We start from the raw sequence: 22,959 nt of genomic DNA, 5'->3' as shown, positions 1-22,959 counted from the left end.
GAGGTTGTTGGAAGAGAACAGGGGCTGCTGGGGACAGAAGCTCGGAGTATCCCGGTCGGTTGAAGGTGGGCCCGGATTTTGCTAAGCGCGCGTTGCCACCAAGGCGCGCAGGTGCGCCGCGACGTTGGCGTCGGCGTCGTTTCCTCCCTCTCCCCCTTATACTCCCACCGTCGTGTGAACGTCGCTCGGGGTACGCGCGACGCCACAGAGCGCGGCAGAAGCCCAGAGGATCGCGAGGTCCCATTGATAAAGAGTCGGTTCTCCGCCGGGTCGCTGCTCGTCACTTAACTGACTTTGACATGAGCCTCGGTTCCCGCGCGTTCGTCAGCTAGGAAGGGGGCTTCTCTCTCCGGAAACCAGGTCAGTCCGAGACGCTCGTCACGATCGTCACCCACAACGTTTACGCGCGACTCTCATCGTCATCGCGAGATCAGTGAAACCGGTCGGTTTGTAATTCACGTATCGTATGTAAGTCATGCACGAGTGAGATTGATTTTTCTCTCGATCGTTTCGATCCATTAAGCCGATGCGTGAAGAACGCGAGCGACATCGAAAGTCTCGAAGAAGTTGGAATACAAGAGAGACCAGTGGACAAGTGGAGCACCTTCACATTCCTCGGGAAAAGTGAAGTGAAAAAAACACGCGGGTGTTGGATTCGATGACGTTTTTCGAATTCGTCGCAAGTTTTTCGTCGATCTTTTTGCTTACAACTTATCCGAAGAATCTTGTCCGTGGAAGATTTTCGCCTTTTGCGCGGCCCTTGGCCATTCGAAGGTGCCCGCTTGTTCACGGGAGAGACGACGCGCGTAAGTTGGACACCTGTTAAACTAGCGTGAACTAATTAGATTTTCGATTAAACATTCCAATTAAACGATGTTGGTGACGATGTACAAGTTCTCTATTATTAAAAATTGAAATACTATAATCTCTCTTGCATAAAGTTAATTAACACAACGAGAGATTACTGATTTAAATGTTAATTGTCATTCTCTTCTTGTGGATATTTTCACCTGAATATAATTTCTTGAAATTAAATAATTATGAAGTTTTTCGTGAAGTCACTCGATGTATATATCGATATCGAAAGATCCATGTTCAATTTTTTATTCCTTGCACTAATAATTTACATTTGTGGGGTAAGTCGCAACGTTTAAAATATGTCATTTGTATATAATAAAATTTCTGTTGCGACATCAAAAATATCTTGTCGTAATATCGATGAGGTTTCTATACGTAGTTCCAATTATTCAAATCTCGAACCATGATGCAAAATGGTGCCCGAGCGACAGTTCCGTGAGTTCCGTGAGTTTAACAATGACAATTGGAAACATTAGCGAAGAAAGCTTATTTGCAAAGCTACTGCAAAGAGTTTTGTTTTAACAGGAAAAATATGAGTTAATTAGTACCCTCAAATCGCAATTGAGTGATTATTATACGTGTCTTATAATAATCTCATAAAATAAACGTAGAGATATTTTTCTTAATATAAATATATTTTCTACATTAATGGAGCGAAACTTATCGTATGTACATCGAATTAAAATTTACACTTTTTTAAATATTTAGTGCACAAAAAATATATATTATGTAAAACATAAACTCTTTTCTAAGTTTTACTATATATATTATTTAGTAATATTTTTTTGGTAAAACTTAGCAAAGAAATTAAGATAAAAAAAATGAAAATACAGTGATATATTTGTTAACCAAAATTGATTATTTCTCAAAAGTCAATTTCTTATAAATATATCATTTCTAGTGCATGATGTACTGATCCTCAGAGATCATAACAATTTCCTTTTTCCTTTTGAACTTGATGTTGTTCCCATACATTTTTCAAATTATTGTTGCGCCATGCGCATCGATCGTGTCCTACCACTTGTGCTTTTGCATATTTTGCATACCGCAGTGAGCAAATAAAGCGCCATAAGTAAAATCATATCCATAGTAAAATCATATAGTCAAATAAAAATCATATAATGATATAAAAATAATTATTTTATCGAATGTTTAAAATTTCCTATATCTTTAAAAAAATTTTGCTTTTATTAACCTTACACAGTTACAATTATTTACTTATTGTGTTAAGAAAGCAAATTAAAAAATTTAGAATTAACACAACAAAGCATATATTTTTTTATCGCTATCCAATAACCTGAGTGCGCTTTCAAGAATGCTCGGATAGTCAATATACGATGCCAAGATCGAATGATTGTTCAATTACCATGACAGGAACTTTCTTTTAGATCTTTCGACCTACCTTTGGGAGATTGCACGAGAATAAGCGCGCAATATCGATCGTGGCGCGATAGTCGTGTGATCCTACGACGCGACGGCAGCGTCGAGGAAACAATTCCTATCGCAATGCGCGTAACAAGTGGCACCGGTTTTGTTCAGGTCATGGGACTTAGCCGTCCCCCATTGTTCCGAATTCTCATCGTTTCGCGGCAGACAACGTGCCGATAATGACAGCGTGATGTCAGCTCGTTCATTATACAGACCAAGTTCCATTTTGCGACAATGGAAACGATTTTGCGCTGAACGTTTCTCCCCGTACTATATTGGATAAAGGGCTTCATCGAGCTATCCAAATGACATATGTGCACGAGGTCGGACATTGAAGTTTCAGGACATTGTATGTGTGTGTGTGTGTGTGTGTATGTGTGTATGTGATTTCGTATTGCAAAGTTGGTAACTTGCGATGTACATCTAATCTGAGACATAAACTTGAGAACAAATAAAGTTAGAATCAAAGTTTTGTTCCCTCTTTGTCTTTCGTCAGTGTAAATAATTGTACGGAAAATAAGGAAGAGACAAAACTTTAATTATACCTCGATAACTTGTCAAGCACGAATTAGATTTGTGTCGTAAATTAAGAAACTTTGTGTGCGACGAAACTTGCTTGAAAATATGTCTAAGAACTTTGGCATACACGGATCAATGATTAATTCTTCATAAATTGAATAACGTTCCTCTCTGCAGCTAGATTCCGATACCTCTCGCATGACTACAGTGCACATTCGCGGATGTGTAGATATTCGAAATTACAGAACCGTAAATTTGGCAGCGCTCTCTGCGGGTACCTTATTTGCTCGCGCATATATACGTACGTGATACAGGCGGAGTCTGAAATTTCGGCTAAAACGCCATGGAGTAAGAGCAGGGTGTGTCCAAAGTGCGCGTGTTGGCTCATGATTGTTTACGTAATCCCAGAGGAATGATACAATAGGGCTCTGTTGTTCTCTTCCCTTCTCTCTTATCAGATGGAGTAATTTCCTTCCGTGTGCATTTCCTTAATAGTACGCGTCTGTTCCATCATCATGCGTTGCGCTAGAATCCTTTCGTCAATTAATTCAATGGGCTATTCACGAATCGCAGTAAAATTGCCTCGCATGTTAACGGAGGGTTAAAGATTAATGCACTTCTCGATGGTGCTTTCAGCGCCGGTAGCGTTAATTAAGCTTGCAGAAAATCAATAAACAGAAAAATAATCTACGTATTTCAACGTTAAACAATCAATTTTTTTTTCATCAATATTAATTTTACTCAATATCAATATTAATTTGCGTATAATAAAAAGAATTATATAAAAAGCACACTAATACACAAATTGTGTTCTTTTTAATTTCAAAAAATTCAATTCTGAATAGCTTTCTATGTTTCAATGATTAATATTGAATGAAAAATACCTCGAATAAATATTACGTTACAGATTCGAAACAAGGAGTGACGTAAATTAATGAAAATATTTCCAAATATACAAATATTTTTGCAGATGTAAAATTTAATTAAGAGAGAAAAATATCACCAAAAATTTTTGTTCTTTTAAATTTTTTTTAAAAATAAATTTCCGAAGAAACACTTTTTACTTTTTTTGAATAATAAAAGATATAATATCTAAGCGATGTAGAAGAAATGCAAATAAAAGTAGCGTTAGAAACATTGGCTAATTATATAACGGAGTTGCTAATGAAGAATAAATGGATGATAATTACAAAATAAAGTGTTAAAAGAGTTCGGAGAGACAATGCAAATTAAAAATTTTATTCTACTGATTCTTATACAGCATTTTTCTTTTTTTTTTTTATCATTTCCACATTTTATTTTATCATATCATATTTTATCATTTTCATTCAAATATTCTACGTTTCCGATTCTCTCCTTGTAATATCTCATTTTATCATTTTTATTCAAATAATTCCGTAAAATATTCACGCTTCCAACAATGTTGGCGCATTCACGGACATCTGCTATAGAATCGTATTGCTTTCGCGGCGAAATGTCAGCGAAATAGACGGGGTTAATCGACGAGCGAGTCGATTTATCCCTCTCGTTATGTCGCTACGTGCAACTATGACTTGTAATCGCGAGATCCTAGATTTCGCTCACCGTAAAGATATACACATAACTGCGTACATACGTATTATGCGGCTCGGGCTAATATCACGTGTTATCAACTGATGTTATCGCCATTCATGCCACGTCATAATGCATGTAATTGTGTGCCGCGCGATTCGGTCTCTTTGTATTTTTCTTACACGCCAAGATTTTGCGTCGACTCGCCTCAAAATGCGCCTCCCTCCTACCAAAAATTCAACGCTAAGGATATAAAAGATGACGTTCGACGATACGCTTTATCCTCAATCGTAAATTGCCGGGAACACAAAACGATGTGGCGTACCACCACGCAAACATTACTCATACTTTTACACCTCTTCCTTCGTCTACGTTCTTTTTGATATGCAAATGACTTTTATACGGTGCTTGCTCACGTTATTAAGATAAGCAAGGATGACCGCTTAAATTGGGACGCTGAAACTTGATTACGTTGTTCTTGCAAGACCGGAAAAATGCGTTTCCCAGCAGTACCACATTCATTCTATTCCGAAAAGGTACAAAGAACATTCAGCACACATTCATCTCAGATGTACATCAATTTTCATTTACTATCTTCTCATTTTATTTCCACATTTAAATAACTTGTGCATAACATTTCTTTTGCACATTTACATTTATGAAAGTATATGCGTGAAATATTTCATCTTTATATTTCGAGTGCTGCGTCCTAGTTTACATATCGTATATGCAAAAAATCTACATTAAAAGTTTCAATCTTACATTTACATTTTTAATTAAATTTTTCAAGTTTAAAATTTAAAAATTATGGAAGAAATAATTTATTATTTTTTTTATTAAAAAAAAAAAAATAGACTGAATTTAAGAGTATATGGTTGCCAAGATGTCACTGCGATTTTCTGCATATATAATATAATGCAGAAATATTTCCGGAGAAAACTCGGCTTATCATATGTATTTATTATATTTTACGGCATACGTGAAATTGGATTTGCATTGCGTTCCGCATGAATCTTGCTGGATGATATCATTCAATGTATGTAATCTTTATTGAGAATCGCGTCGTATGTCCGCTGCATATGTGCGTTTTTTTTTTTTTTTTTACGTAAAACTTCACGAATGACGGAAGCCAAGGTTGCAACAATGCCAAGCTTCCATGCATTTTTGCTGTAGTGAAAATGCATTGCACACCACTTCTTTACTTTCTCAACCGTTGCACAAAGAGGTGGTTTACGTTGTTTGTGAACACACAACTTGTACTATTTTACTTGGACACAGTCTTAGCGAGCGCAACGTATTTCCTCCACTTTATGCTTAAAACAGCATGACGTTTTCTCAACATCTGTTTTGCTGTTAAAAAACACTTCATATAAAGCGAACTCGATTTCGACATCGAGAAAAAAAAAATCGGATTTAATCAAATGATAAAATGGAAAGAAACATGAGCAAAATATATTCAAAGCCTTTCATTGTGCAATTATAGACTTTCTGAGAAGAGTGTTAAGTGAAAAATTTATCTCAAAACAAACTAATTATTATATAAAACTGATTATTAAAATCTGAAATTGAATTACAGTTGTATTAAATACTCTAAGCACTTGCCTCGCGTGACGTCAAAGAATATGAAAAAACTTCCTTCCTGTTTGGAAGGAAACGTTAATAACTTGCAGATATGAGGGTTGGGGATATTAAGTTTGAGGAAACTTTCTCGGAGTCAATTAGGATTCATTCTATTAGACATGGTTTCACGGTTGTACCATAAGAGAGATGGAAGAATTATAAGACCCTTGCATGCGAGTTCGTTGCGCTAAAAACGCGATAAAACTGTGTTCCGGTTACGTATCGGCAAGTTTTTCACGACTCGTGCGATTTCCCTGCCGAGATATTTAACTAACTTTCAGTCGTGCGCGAAGCACAGCAAGCGTCATTTCACTCCGCGAAAGTAGCAAGCCTAACTTTAACGCGTTTAACGTGACCCAAGAGGGATCTAAAGTAATAAGCGATTCACGACGATTCACGCGATGCGCGACGCGAAAAGTAGAACGTCGTCGTCGTCGTCGCTCGGGTATATTTTTCGTGCCGCTTGATTAAAAACACACGGATCGATCTCATATCTGTCAACTGTGCGCACAACATAGAGGAGCTTTGATCAGCGCGTATTATCTTTGCATCCGCAAAGGCAACGGCGACGCTCGTTAATCCGAGGGCTCGGCGCCACCACCCGATACGCTGATCTCGTTTTTTTATCCTCTCCCTTTTCGCCATGCGTTGACTCCATTATGCTGTGTCGTCAGCAGCAAAATTATTCTTCGGCTTTTCGCAAATAATAGTATTCTCTTTCTAACATTCTTAATTTGATTCGTCAAATGAATAATGTAACATTCAATATGCATTATTTAAGACTTGCAACCCGTATTTGCGAAAGATGATCTTTTCAGACACAAAGAGATGAACGCAAAAATAAACAAAATATGTATGTTTAAGTATCACTTGCAGATAATGTATACAATGGATTGTGCAGATTGTGTTTGGACATTACTAAATAATTCCGAGATTTATTGCTTGTATTAAATTATTAAATAAAAAAGATTTATCCAAATATGCAAACGCGCAAAAATTTTTCTTTCTCGTTTTAAAACTTGTTATACTATAAAATTTTAGTAAGAAAAAAGTAATACGTGCAACAGTTCACATTGTATAGAGGTGTATGTAAGCGCTCATTTTCAAAGAATGTTCTTAAAATATGTCAAACTTTTAAGAAAAAAAACTTGAGTAAAGTAAAGTTGCGCCATTATCTTTATAAAAGATGTTCAAACTGTCTTTTTTGGCGCTATGTGTCTTTAACATTTTTGCTATATAGATGCTTTCTATTATACATATACATATTTCATCGCTGTCACAAAAAAAAAAAAAAAAATTACAAGAATTGCACGATTCATTAGCGCATTTATTTTCAATCTCTTGCAATATTAATAAAGCATTAAAAAAATGCAAGAAGTGAACGATTGGCTTTATCACGTTACTACGAAAGAATACAAGTATAATGAAATCAAACCAGATGAGTGATTGGGTCATAAAATTTTCCACGATTAACCCACTTATCACGGGAACATACATTTATTACAGAAGCATACATTCAGACGAATATATAAAGTTAATGTATATCGTGGAAATTTTTCCTTTCGAGAGTGCTGCTAAAAATTTCAGTAGTAAAAGCCAGCATATAACTGACCGCACATAATTATAGTTGCCTTACGTGTTAGCTTGTTTTTATTAAAATTTTTAAAAGCTTAAAAAACTTGGAGACAGTCTCTTTTTACACGAATTTTACTACGCTTTTATATAATTCTGGTATCTTCCTTTCTAGTGTACATTATATCCCTGCATTTTTATGAATTCCAAAGAAACTCCAAGTATTTGATGAAAATTTGTTATATTATACGAGCAATAATAATTTCAATTATTTTATCTTGTTTCTTAGCCGTACTTTCGATATTGCTTGTCGCAATGATGTAATATAATCTCACTTTGCTCGATTTTTATCGTTTGCCTTACGAATAAATCTCGTGGCTCGATATTTGAAATTTAAAAAAGTGCCGGCAAAAAATATTAAAAGTTTACGATTATTTCTTACCGTGGCTTCAAAATTTTTCCTGTACAGAGTCATTAAACAAAAGATATTCAAAAACTTGTAACTCTAGTATGATGTCCCTGATGTGCGTGACTGCGCATAATATGACTGAGACAGATATGACAAGAAAAGAGAGAGAGACAGAATAAGAGAAGAGAAGGAGAAGAGAGAGAGAGAGAGATATGTTTTATTATGCCTTGGGGCAATGCCCGTTGAGGAGTGAGATAATACATGCATGTACAAGCAACTATGCTACGGGGAATTTACATGAGTCCTAGCAAACATGTCAAAGCTGGATTAATGTAAGCAGCTACGTGTGTAGATTAAGATTAGACTAGTTATAAGCTATACAAATGAATTATAATTAGATAAATTTACACAACTCTTGTATCTATTATATAGTTTATAGATAAACAAAAGCAAGATGTGATAGCAGATAACACATAGAGACGTGTTGCCATTAACAAGTTACTAAATGTGAGATCAAGATTATGCTATTAGATTATGTAATAAATATATATAATTAATTGCATTAAATAAGAAATTAGTCTACTGTTACATAAAATAATATATTTGCACGCGTTGCAATTTAATAAGTTTACGTTAGATACCTTTTTGTATTTTTTCTCATTATATTTGGAAAACTTTGATATAGCGCATTTTATGTTGATGCGTATACGCACGTTACTGTGCGTGTCTACATAAATTATAACATTGTCGACCATAGAAAATTGCATTTATCGCGAACGTATTGCGTACTCACTTCATAGGACAAGTCTGCATAATTTAGATGAAGGATGAAGGGATGATATTGCTTTTCCCTCGCGTATCATGCTTTCGCAGCACGTTGATAGACAGAAAGATGATAAAGTTCTGTGAAACGGCAACGTCTGCGCGTATGAATTATTTACCGATATTGAAGAAAAAGCTATCTTGCTAACCAGTCGCTTACGATCGTGGACGGGATCGTGGATGTGAGTCGGGAAAAGCTAAAGAGCTGGCTAATAGCGTCGTGTTAGATCTTTACCCTCGGCTCCTGTCTTCCAAATAGATGGCATTCATTAACGTGGAATATGCCACGCTAATAGAAGAAATAGATTAAACGTTTTTGTTTCACCTTAAGCAAAAGACAGATGAACGCTATAAAGTAACGATATTGTACGGTCATAATATAGATTTAGGCTACGTTCCAAAACGTACTCTCCGAGGAAAATTTTTCTCGATGATCGTCCCAAATTTTTTTGAGCGTTTCTAATTCTTTGGTTCCAAGCTAGCCATCGAGCAAAATTTTCCTCGGAGAGGAAATTTTACACGATGGAACGTAGTTCTAATTAATCTAAAATATTTTCCTTGTTCGAATTCAAACGCCCCTACCTAAGTTGGCGACACGCACAAAGATTTCTCTTGTGTAATTATTTATATAAATACTAGTAATAATAATAATATTTGATAATTGAGAATAATAATGCTTCGTTTTACATAGATTGATTTTCAAGTTATGTATATTCTTATTTGCATACAATAAATCATCTAATAGATTAATCGCTTTTATATATATTATAATATATTCCTTAAAATTATGAATCCTAATGTCGCGAAATGATTGATTTGGATATTTTTTTTTCATATAAATTAGTGATTCATGAAAAATTTGTCTTCTCCTTTCCGTTGAAATGAGAAAGACCTATATTCTCTCATTTATATACAAAAACTTTCAAACTTTGAGAATAATCTAAAGTGACATTTTTTATGAAATTATCTCATTAGTATGTTTTAATTTCAAAATATCCTCTGTGTTAAAGAGACTCAAAAAAATTCAAAAAATTATATATTTAATTTGCCATCCTTCAAAATAAAATATTGTATTGCCACGAGATATTAATTTTAGATTGCGTTTGAAAATGAAAGAATCAAATTGGTATCAGAGAAAAATACGCATTTTCTATATTCTCTACTTATATTATCGCTTCGTGACGATAAAGTGCATTGTCATGCAATGCCAATTTCACTAAATGAAACAAATGAATTAAACTCTTTTTTTTTCCCATTCAATTAGGAACTTTCCTATAAAGTACAACACGTTATCAAGTGCTCCTTTAACCTTTTCACACTTGACAACGATAGTAATGCAACCTTTGCTGCAACAATATCGGATATTGATTGCTGACGGGCATATTTTATATGTATAACGTTTAAAAAACTTCACTGAGCATCTTTGTAAGAGCGATTTCCCTGCTTAAAATACTCGACAGGTATATAAATACATTGAGAGATTTGCGTATCTCTGTGCTTTATGCCGGCCAACGTAGTGTTACATATGCGATCCATTTAATAATTTAATCAGACCTCTCTCGTTTACGAGTCTCTTCGAGACGGGATACAGTATTTTCTTCAATCCAGCGTAACTTTGTCTACGCACATCAACTTTTCAACTTATTTAAACTTTCCTTAAAACTTGCTTTTCGCTCGTTTTCGTTAAGAACACATCAATCGCGCCGCCAACACTACAGCATCTTAACAAGACGTAACTTCGTTATCGTGCCATATACGTAACTTCCCTCGAGCTCCGCGGGATATTGGCACTTTGCATTTATCGCGCGTGAATCTCATTTGCTCCGATCATAATTCATGGGAGGAACGCGCCGCGCGGAATTCGCCTGAATCGAGATCTTTTCTTTCCGGGCTAATGCAGCCGCTAGATAATGTAATCGTTGAATTGGTATAATGCAGCTGGAAAATTGGTGAAACGGCACGAATTTAAATGAGACGAAATAAAACTTTCATCGCAAATATTAATCGCTATTAAATGCCAACACTTCATGGCAATCAACATTTCTAAAGATATTCTAAAACTTTTAATACGAGATATTTAAACGTCATAAATTGACATTACGATTTTACATTTTCTAAAAAATGTAAAAAAAAAAGTAATATAAATTGTAGATATTAATATTACCTCCTTAAATTACTAGAAAATAACATATTCTTACTAATTTATATTATATTATATTATTCCTTAAAATAGTTTTTCAATTTTTTTCTTTTTTATATAAATACAAATTTGCCATTTCTATTTTTTTACATGGACTGAGATTCTGAGATATTACGGCATATAGTTTTCTAATAATAAAGTAACATGATCTGGCAATTTCCGGAAACATTTCTGATTCAGATATTTTGATACTCCCGACGATATCCCGTGGGCATTCACCTCGTATCCACATCCTTGAATATAATAATACCGCACTGTTATCTCGATTATAATTTTATTCTACTTGAATGCATAATAATCTCTGCTAACGTAAATATAAAGTCAAAATCTAAGCAATATTGGTTACTTAACTCATCGTTCGTTCGCCGCAGCTTCCGCAGCATATGTGGAATGTATGCAACAGACTTTAAATAAATTATGCAGGAAGCAATGCGTTGTGCATATATAGCTTGTACATACAAGCCATGAAAATGCGAACTTGATTATAATATAATAACGGACGTGCTACGAACAAGAGTCAGGATGAATATAGTTGAACGATTATTTGTAGAATACTTAAAATGAGAATATACTCTTTTTATATATATATATATAGATAAAAAATATTATGTATCTTCGATTAAAAAGAAATCTTACATATTTATTCTAAATTTTATTCCGTCAAATAGTCATCCCGTTCTGAATATTATTCCTCTCTCTCTCTATTATTTTTCATATCAATAAGAGAAGTGTGAACGCGCAATAGACTTTTATCGATAAATATACGTCAAAATATCAAGCGCAATGTATGTAATACTTAAAAGTTTTGTTATGAAAAATGAAAGATATCATTTATGTTCTTATGGGAGAGAAAAGTCGCTTGTCTTCCGTGGCGTTTGGTAAAATTGTCACATAGCTTCGCCATTATTTGGTACAAAAGCTTGCTGAGACTGCAAAGCCATACTACGATAACGTGTAACAAACGTGTTGTTGAAAGTACGAGTTGAATGCGAAGACAAAAGTAGATATATCCCACTTACAAGTTAACTAAAGTTTGAAAAATTTATCATCTTATGGAAATAACATATTGCCGTTGTAAAACTTTAAAATTACACAGATGGTGGAGACAGCAGTCTCCGTACAATTTTATATAAATTATTACGATATATACTCTGTCGAGTTTTCTCCTCAGTTTACGTTGCTACTTGCAACATACGACGGAATACTCACATTCTCGATAATTAAAGTTTTAAACGGACTAATTGAGTCGGTGATTAGAAAATGGGGCAAATAAACAGAAACCTTATTTTAAAGAGCAAAGATCAAACTTCTATACTTATTTTATAGAATAAATTCGTCCGTAACTTTAGTACCTATTAATAAAGTTGTATCTACACGTAATTGTACATAATATGCTTTTCTAGAGAGTTTTCAAGCTTTTAAATCTGTTTTTTAATACTGCTAATACACATTGTATTAAAATAAATTTTTCGATTAAGCTTTAAATTTTTTTGAAAACAAATTTTTCATATCACGGTGCAAGTAAACTATACAGAAAATCCATATCGATAAAAAAAGACGAAAATATATATATTGAGAGTACAAATGACTGTGTAATACATAAAATGCGTGAGGAAGGTTACGTTTCGGGCGACGACGGCGGTTTGAGATAAATGCGGACCGAAAGGACGACTTTGAACGTGAAGCGGTTACTCTCTCAGTGTTGATGGAACAGGTTTCGCCGTTACCGACAGCGTTATCGCCACGGAAACGCGTCGAGCTTATCAGGACAGGTCGGCAAATGTGTTTACCTCTCTTTCCATCTCCCGCCGAACTGGGTTATATCTTCGTAGAAACAGAAATAACGCGGCACAGAAATTTTGGGGACTGGCTCGTTAAAAATTATGTTTACTCACCTTTCAGACCTTGTGAAATAAAAGCTGAATGACACCCCATCAGCCAGGCCGAAAGGCTGTTCACGACCGCAAAGCGACAGACTGGCAAAACGCGTGACGTATTGCGACTTCTGTATTATCGCTCGACAAAAGGAAGACTAAAGCAAATATTGAATGGTGCCATATGTTAATCGATATGTTGAACCGACATGCATGGGACATTGCCGGTTTGAATGGAAAGGTTCACGCCATCGCGCCAGTGCCAACTGAAAATGCGCCCAGGCGCTATGAAGCTGTTGCCCGGTGACGCGTTTGAATAACCAGATGATAAATGTTCGTATTATGGAGAACCATGAAAAATATGATTCTCTTTTGAAGTCGAAGATACTGTTGCATTTGGAAATTGCATGGCTGCGGGAACGACAAACCTTCGGCGACAACCGCTGTTGTTCGCATTCAGTGGTCGGGCTGGCCGGAAGACGTTCGCGCAATGACGGCTTGGGCTGGGCCGGGCAATGCCCCAGACTTTCGGCGCTGGGCGTTGGTGGCTAATTTCCGCATGAAGGCTGGCAGGACTGACAGGGTTGCGAGAGGCGGCTGGAACTTTAACCGCGCGTTGTATGGTCGCCAAAGAGAGCGTTATGAACCTTCCGAGGTTGCGTACCATGAAATGAAGCGTCTTGTTATCTGCGCATTTAAACCGTTTTCCCAATTCCCGACAGACTGCTTTCAAAATTCGCTGCTGTACCCATTATTATCGTAAATACCAAAAACACTAAAACAAACCGGGCTGATTATCGAATAATTACGCTGGGAGAAAGCGGCGCAGCGATGAATCGTCATCGTTGGTCATGTATTTTGGCAACTGCAATTCCAGCGTCAATAATGTCAAAAAAACGTTAAAATTGGAATCTTGGAAAACATTTAAATCTCAACATATTTTTTGAAAATATAAGAAATTTAAAGCATACCAATACGTATTTTTTCTATATACATTCAAACGTTTTTAAATACTTTTCATATGATATATAATTCAATTGTACTAAAAAATATTTATTATTTTAATATTTATTATTATAATGTTTCTTGATATACATACATCTTTTCAGTTTATTCGAGATAATTTTCTCAGCACGTAAATATATCGCTTTGCTCCCTCAATCTACAATTTACGACAATTAAAGCGGAGAAAATTGAAGCTGTGTAACAAGACTTGGGCAGAGCAACTGCTGCCACAAAACAAAACTCAAATTCGATATATCGCCCGAAACTTTGGAGTTGATAACTCGGCGAATCGAGCACGGAAGTCAGAAAGCGGAATTACTTTCTTGCTCGAGTCCGTTTCCGCAGACGTTCAACCAGTTCGTAAAGTTGTACCGTCAAGTGATGCAGTCGGAAAGCGGCCAAACGACAAACGTGGTTGCGAATTGCTTTCGCGAGTCCTCGCACAGTGTACACTGGCTCGGTCTCGTGGCAACCATTAACTACGTAGCACTTAGGTTCCGTCCTTAAGGTTCGGCGTACAAGCCCGGCAATTTTCATGATCCTCCCTTAGTGCTTAATGCGTCGAAACGGAAATCGTCCTTTGTCCAAGTTGAATACAGTTTCGCGGGTGCAAAGCGCAATTGTCCTGTCGCCAACAACGTAAACACACGCGTATGGGAGATGTACATTAATAATATCCTCTATGTTTAATAAAGTTAACAATTCTCGTGAGATAATATTAATCAACTAATCGCGTCTCTCTCGCTCTCTCTAGCGAAATAAAGAAGATTACGTAGCAAATTTATTGCCTCCAGTTATCAATTCCCTTTAATTATTAGCGTTACGGTGTACGTCTTGCTTCAACAGACCAATGCAATTATCCAGATTACTAAGAGCAATTAATTATGATACATCTCATCACTGACGCTCCAATGCATTCAGGATAGATCAATAGCATGTACTTCAGATATTGGTATGCTGATTCGTAACACGTTACAAGGATCTAAATGGATACTTTACATCAACAGCATTAGTCAAATATAATATTTCTCATTTATCCAAGAGATCCTTTATGATTACGATTATTCTGAGAATTATTTTGAAGCTCATTATGTATCACATACAAACATCCTTTTTTTTCTTTGAAGAGAGAGAGAGAGAGAGAGAGAGAATTGTTTTCTTCGCAAATAGACCTCGACACGGTTGCATTAATAAAATCGCCTTGTACAGTGTACTTGTAGAGCGCCGAGCAATATTCGTATAGAACAAAGACAGTGTTGACTCTAAGAACTCTTTTCTAAATAAAATATAATCGCAAATGTCGAGATAACAAATCAGTGAGAACAGCGTGGTAAAATCATCGCACTGTTGCAAGTCATTCTGAGAACAGTTTCCAGCATTATTAGCATATCTCAAGGCAATGTTTTGATTCTAATCAAAACTTTGGATGACATCTATAAAGCGCATAATAATATAAACGCGTAAATATTAGTCAATGAAAGTTAACGCAATATTTACCGCGTAAAACTGCACAATAGAGGATATACTCGAAATTGAAATGGAAAAAGTTTTGGTTCTATTTAAACCATTTCCGTTATAAAAAACACGAAACCTTGTAATTAAAACGATGTTGATGCAATGTAAATTTTAAAGTAGTCAAATCACGAAAATTTATCGCGTTTCTCAAATAAGTTGCGCTATTATGATCATAGCAAAATATTTATTATAGCGTTAAATATGTTTGCAAGCATACGCAAAAAATTAACAGAGAAATTACAGAGAAATATTTGTTCAAATTTTACATTTGCAGACGAAATGTATATATCTTAAATTCAATATAATTTTAATCAAGTACCAAACGCCGGAGGTAAAATTATCGTTGTGAATTTCACCTGTAATATTTCTCGTCGTGACTCGTCGCTAATTTTTGCGCACGATGTCGAAACAATTTTTCATCGTAACATTTTCATCGGAAGATTCACGCTTACAGAACAACAATAGCTACAGAGTATCGAACGTTTTCGCGTTTTCCGTTTATCTATCAAACGAATGCCATGTCATCCTCTGCCTCCCCCAGCCTCTGCAATGTATAAAACAAACATTTAATTTTCCTATTTCGCTGTTCGTCTATTCGTCAAACGGGACGAGGGTTTTGCTGCATCGTCGGAAATCGATATAGGTCCTTTACGCTATTTTCGCATCAAATACCTTTTTCAGGTAAGATCGAGATCGATGCATATAAGTGAAATAAGATGCAGTAGACGAATGCAAGTATGCTAGTATCGCGAGCGATTTCGTTCTTTTGCGAGACTATCTCACCGGCAATGGAGACGCGAGAATAGAATCGATCATCCTGTCCTTTTCATACGGATTTATGCTGCGACGAAAAATTCTTTATTCAGACGATGGCTACCTGCTCGTTTCAATCGATTCGCGAAGAAAACAGAAGCAAGAATCGCGTCATTTATGCGATAACGTCATGACGCAAACTGTCATGTTATGATTATATAAATAACATTGTTCTGACAAAAAAATAGTAGATAAATCCGTTTTTATTAATTTCCTCCGCTACGGGAAAAAGCTGGCGTTGCACAATAATGATTCGCATTACGCAAATATGATATCGCTCTCTTCCGCATGTGTATTCCAGTAAATTACAAGAATCACGCATAGTGTCTCCGTTTTATACGCTGCTTCGTAAAAATATTTGTAACTGTTACATTCGGAATGTCATGAGACAGGTTGTTATTCTTCATTACCTCGCGTAAATTATATTTTGCCCTGTCATAATAATCATATTTATATCAGTTTAACATTAAACTTTATTTAAAAATCGTAATCATCTGATACGATGTTTGCGAAATGCGACGCTGGAGATAGGAAGATATAGCGAAAACAATTTTGCATAAACACACCGTTCGATGCTGAAAAGTTTCCTGAAGGATGAAAGGTTCCCCAGCGGGAATAAGTGTTGCTATTCTTGATGTTGTCCTTTCGAAAACTGCCGATGTTAAGAAATATATCAACGCAGTTTGGCAAATAACACTCTTGACAGACACGAGACAACTTGACATTTTAAACTTTTATGTACATGTGGGAAATAAAAAAATAAACCACAAAAAATTCATTTTGCTATTTACTTGTATAAAATGATAGATAATTGAGATCTCGAAAAAAGAGGATAATTTAATTTCAGATATACAAAATATTATTTCTCGAAACGTATTTTTTTTCATTTCGCGCAACGAAAATTATCAGCATAAACAAATTTAATAATCTGATTTTATATTCGATTTAAAAAAATATATATCACGTCAAATCATATTTAACAATCCATATAAAAATGAAACAACTAATATAAGCATTTTTTTATCTTAAATTATTTCATTACCTTCTCCTTTCTTTTCATCAAGATATTCAAATTATATAAATCAAAAATATTACTCCAAATTGAAATCTTTAATCGTCATTTTTTTTAAACTATTTTAAATGCTAATTTAGAGAAAACTTTCCTTCTATATTATTTCTATTTATTATAATTCTATTTTCTTCCATAGTCGTTAGGTGACACTTGTTTTTAAAAAAATCGATACGTAGTTGTTAAAATAATGACTATATTAAATCAATTTTGAGTTTAATTCTAGCTTCGCATGTTTTCTCTTTTAATTGTTTTCTCAGAGTAGATTATCACGACGCTTCAGAGTAAAAGGTAGAGGTTTCCACGGATTGTTTTCTTTCAATTCGATTTTGCACTTGCGAAGATAGTTTACTTTTCTCTACACTACTCCGCGATAAGCCAAATCGAAATAATTTACAGAAGTTCAGCAAACGGATTACATTGTTTTCTCTATGAAACGTGTTAGAATACGACAACAAAATATCCAACATATAAAATATCTACTGATAAACATATAAAATAACGACTGATACTTCAGGTTCTTTAATATTTTGTTATGCACATATTGATTTATATCATTTTCAATATTAATTACTCTATTAAATTTCCACTAACAATAAGTTTGTAACAAATGCACTAATAAAATATTTCAGGAGAATAAATTCAGAAATTATTCTAGCCTTCTAAATGATTTTTTTTATATATTATATATTTTTTTGCCATATTTCGGCGAATATTACAAAAACGTGCAAAATTTAAATATGTCATCTGCATGTAGAGCAATCTTTACATTTTCCCAACGAAATTCTATTCTCTCGCGCAATGATATATTTATATCATATATCTTACAAGGAAATGTATAAGATGCAAAATTAAATTTTGTAAAAGACCGGATGGTTTTGAATATTAAGACGGCGCTTTCGCGTGATACATCGGCCGGCAAAAGCAGCAATTTGTATTTCATGTCAAGCGGTAACCTGCAAAAATCTATGCGAAAAATTTGAGCATATATCCGATTTTCATACCATCAATTGACCTCGTAACATAAGTTTCTATATTTATGAAATTTGGGATATACGGAAGAAAGAATTCTACCGTAATTAATTAAATAAATGAATGCGAATTAATAACGACATATTCGTATTCGTGATTACAAATAAATCGCTCTTTCTATAAACGCAGTCGATCGATGTATTGTTACAAAATATTGCAGAAAATATCGCATTGTTATACAACATAGAATAAGTATTGCAAATAATAATATTTATCTTGTAATACCTCAATGTTTTTTTTATCGTGTACCTGTATTCGCATGATTATATATCGCTTTTTATTCACACACACACACACACACCGCTTGTTATACAAGCTATTTTATTAATTTTTTTTGTCGCACTCCAATATTTTTATAATATCAAGGCAATATGAAAAATTTATATTTTTGTTTCATGTCACTATTAATCGAAATATTCCCAAGTTCCACAAAAAATAAACATTTTTTTATTCAAATTTGAAACAATGGCAGTGAGTCGCTCTATAATTCTTTAAATTCATCATAGTTATTGTTTCGCGATGTTAGTTATTGTTGTGCGGCATTAAAAAAGATTTAATAAAAATGAAATAAATCACCTGTTTTCGGGACTATAATAAAATCATGATAAAAAAGAAAAAAAGACTGTAGACGAAAATAATGAAGGTTTGAACACTCTCTTAAATTAAGCGCAGTGCGTTATGAGAATCTCGCGAATTTACGACAAATTTGAGCGTAACGCCAAAGAAAAGTTGTCCGGGCGAAAAAAAAGGGAGCGGAAGAAGACCGTCGTGTTTATCCGGTTTATACGCCCGTGAAATTCAACGTCGACGACTAATGGTCCGTCTCAGCTCGGCACCGACAATTTTATTGACGAGCGAATTTCGAAGCATGTGGCTATAAGAGATCACGTCGAGATCGAGACATCTCCTGTTCCAGCCTCCTCCTGCTTTGGAGCGATTTGGGAACATGATTTATTGTAATAATATTGTAACGCAAATATTCTTGTAGTACGTAAAATGCTCGAATAAAAGATATTGATGTAATTGAAATGATATAAAATTTTTCTATAAAAATTGTGTATTGTTATAGCGATGCTCTATGTCACACACAAAAAATACATTTTTCAAAATGGAGCAATTTCTTCAAATTTTAACATATGTCGTGATAAAAAGTTTTCAATAATTAAAAAAAATTTTTTTGCAAACTGTTGGAAGCAAAGTTACTGCATTATCAAAAAAAAAAAAAAAACATAAGAATCGCTTTTTACGACGCGATAAATAATTCAACTCAATTCCATTACAAATATATAACAGATGAATTGTTTAGATACTATCCTTTTTATTTATTCAATCTATGTTCAAAATGTAATGTAAAAAAAGTTGGAAAAAACCAGACTGTTTCAAAGTTTACTTCTAGTTTGTAAATTTTGTTTTGATAAAATTTTAGTTGCGCAAGATTAAAAGTAAAGAAATTTAATGCTAAATATTAAGAAATGGTGAGAAAACTTACATTTAATCAAACTGAATAAATGACTTCAGCGTGATTAAAGAAATATGAAAGAGGGCAGAGAGAATCTGACATTTTATATCTACTTTTTCAAACTGGACCAATAAAAATGTCACTGATTTGAATAGTGTCAAGATTTCACCGAAGATAAGTGAATATTTCATTAATCTTCAGTGCAAACACTTACATTTTGCTTCTCCATCTTGCGTTTCATTGATTTATGCAATAATATTTCACTAATAAATCAGCTATTTAAAAATGCTCTTCTCTTTCAATTTTATACTTAAAACTTCTCAAGGACATTCCATCCTTCTCCAATTTTATAAAATAATTATTCATGAAATTATAAACTTCTTTTAAACAATTAAAATTTCTGTTAATTTGTATAGATGCATTGATACTGTCACTTTCCGATGCCAATAATCTCACAAACATCAATTAATACAGTTTTGATGTCGACAACCATGATATAGTTGTATTATTTTGTGGGGGCATGCAATCACAACATTCCCTATTAACCTGTGGTAGTTTCATCGAACGATTACCCGCCACACGACAACGGCGTATTCGACACATTCCTCTTGACACATCAGTTTCCACCATATCAAACACGAGATCGAGTTGTTGATATATCATTTACCAAATGCACGTCAGTAATTATTGTTTCTCATTCGATCTACGTATTTTATCATTCAAAAGTGTGGCATTAAGCCCCAATTTCACATTCGCACCGCGTCCGTCAAATTTATGGCTAAATAAAATCTCGTTTTTTAAAATATTACAAAATTTTGCTATTTCTAATTGATCTCTACAATTTCAAATTTATATTGTAAAAAATATTACAGATTTACACAGTAAAACAATAAGTGTAAAATTACAAAATGTATAACATTTCCATTATTGTAATTTTATACTTATTGTTCATATATAATTCTACATATTTTTTACAGTGTATGCAAATAAAAGAAAAATTTTATTCGTATTACATTATCATCCGAAAAGAATGAATATAATAGTTAAATATGTTTAGTATAATGCAAATAATATTATAAAATTATAATAATGTTCAACTAGATTGGATGTCGCATAATAATTGCATTTATGGATTTAATGGATATGAAATAAAACCGGAGAAAATGCATTTAATTAATTAATATAACAAGCGTATTTCTAATGATTCTGTACAGATAAGGAATGGTATTTACGCTGCAAATTATTAGCCAGTAAGATAATTTTAATAAATTTTTTTCTCATATAAACATATAACAATTATTATTATTAGATACTTAATTAATTTCTATGTTAATCTCGTATTGAATATTGTTTAAAAAATTATATAAATTATAGATGTGTAATTATTTTGCGTATCTTATATTAAATTATCTCTTTACTTAACCTTTGAATATAATCACCAAAGATTCTATAGACTCACTACTTATCTAAACAGAATAATATAAATATTGATTTTCGAGCAGTCAAATCGACAGTTAACAATTACGTAGTTTCAATGATACACTAACAATTTTAATGCGTTGAAAACGAGAAAGTGCGCTTAATGAATCAAGTACTTTATAAGTTTGCCAACGAGTGCTTTTGTAATAATTAGATGCAGCTATACGGTATTTGCGTTGCGAACTGTTAGCTCTTAATTATTATGCAAGGTTGGATAGTTAGGATGGACTGTACATTGTTCACATAGTCATATCAAACAGCGACTACCAAATCGCTCGATATATAAGCATGAATGCTTCGTATAAACGTAACATATATAATACAACGTGCTAATTGTAGTTCAAATACTGTGCATTCTATGATCTAATGATTAATGAATTTATGTCTACGAGCATTATGCTATCACTATTGACGTAACAATATATCACAGACGGAAATGTGATTAACACTGTTCTATTATCGAAGAAATAACAAAATCTCTCTTAATAACTTAAAAACGAAGCTAAAACAGAGATCATTTTGAATAAATTTTTTTTGTTGTAAAAGATTATATATATATTTTATCAATATAACGTGTGTGTGTGTATTTATTGTGTAATATAACTTGTATATATATAACTTATATATATATATATATATAATTCAAGCTTACATTTTACTGTTTAAAAAAATATTTTTAATACGAAATTTTAATCTATTAAAATGTTTTGTAAACAAATAAAAGCTTTGATAGTAAAAGAATGATATAGAAATAATTGCATTCATATATTGCGTTTTGTAAAGTTATAAGAGAAGTTTTTTTCTTTTCATCAAATATGTGCTCCAATTTACGTGTCAAAATATTAATAAATAAAAATATTAAAAAAATGTCAATAAACATTCTGCAAGACATTTCACTTCCGCGAAGTAGTAATAATTTTCCAAGTAGGAAGAAGTAGTGAAGACTGTTACATGGCTGTCAATTTAATAAAATGAATTCCGTCACTAATTGGCAAACTTATAAAGTTGTAATTATGATTATCGGAAGAAGCATGATGTAAGAACTTTATTAAAGTAGTCCAATGTAATATCTAAAACTAACGGAACTGATTATCGGAATTAATTATTGGAGCGTTTTTAGTCTTAGATGTCAAATTGATTAACCGCAGAAAGTCGTTTGAATAATTAAAAAATATCTTGTATATCAAAGCGAGAATGGAAATAAGGTATTGATTGGCTATGATCCAATCGAGATAAAAGAACCCCGATGTTCGTTTCAGGTCAGTTCTAATTCGACTATTGTTTGGCGAGTTTGTCATGTAATTATGGCGTTCAATGGAATTGTTTTTCAAATTAAGGAGATCAAAATTTATTGGAATTAATTATATGACGTTTATCTTTTGAATTTAATTATGACATTTATTTTTCGAATTAATTATTCTGTAAGTAAAAAATTTCTGGGATATGAAGCAAATTCGTATCATTTCAATAATCAATTTTGAATAATCGCTATACAAGCTGTATCAGACGTGATTTATAATATTAGGTATAAAAAATTGCAAATGCGTTCGTCGTTGTGTATGTTTTTCCATACGTGAAATATATTATGACAACTACCATAATTAGATAATTATATCAGTACATTAATCTATCACCTATTTTAATTATAATTATTTAAACTATCATTTAATTATAATTATTTAAATTATTATTTAATATTGACTTAATAAACAAATGGCAACTGCGGTTTATATG

At 33.5% G+C, this 22,959-nt stretch overlaps 2 protein-coding genes across 6 annotated transcripts in view; one reads left to right on the top strand and one right to left on the bottom strand.

Annotated features, from left to right (window-relative positions):
- LOC126851406 (pre-piRNA 3'-exonuclease trimmer-like) overlaps positions 1-22,959 on the bottom strand; it is a 119,025-nt gene that overhangs the window by 52,688 nt on the left and 43,378 nt on the right. The gene's annotated exons all lie outside the window — the stretch shown is intronic.
- The window catches only part of LOC126851408 (leucine-rich repeat-containing protein 15-like), an 89,944-nt gene continuing 67,191 nt past the window's right edge, over positions 207-22,959 (top strand). The window contains exon 1 of one of the 3 annotated variants that reach the window (XM_050595348.1): positions 207-360. The gene's annotated coding sequence lies outside the window, so the exon portion shown is untranslated. Of the gene's footprint in view, positions 361-394; positions 807-22,959 lie in introns of those variants that run through there. The other 2 variants (XM_050595350.1, XM_050595349.1) reach the window with 2 other exon arrangements.

Source organism: Cataglyphis hispanica, chromosome 8, assembly GCF_021464435.1.
Source record: "Cataglyphis hispanica isolate Lineage 1 chromosome 8, ULB_Chis1_1.0, whole genome shotgun sequence".
Taxonomy (NCBI): Eukaryota; Metazoa; Arthropoda; class Insecta; order Hymenoptera; family Formicidae; genus Cataglyphis; species Cataglyphis hispanica.
The sequence above is the reverse complement of the archived record's forward strand: the minus strand, read 5'-3'. Positions and strand labels throughout refer to the sequence as shown.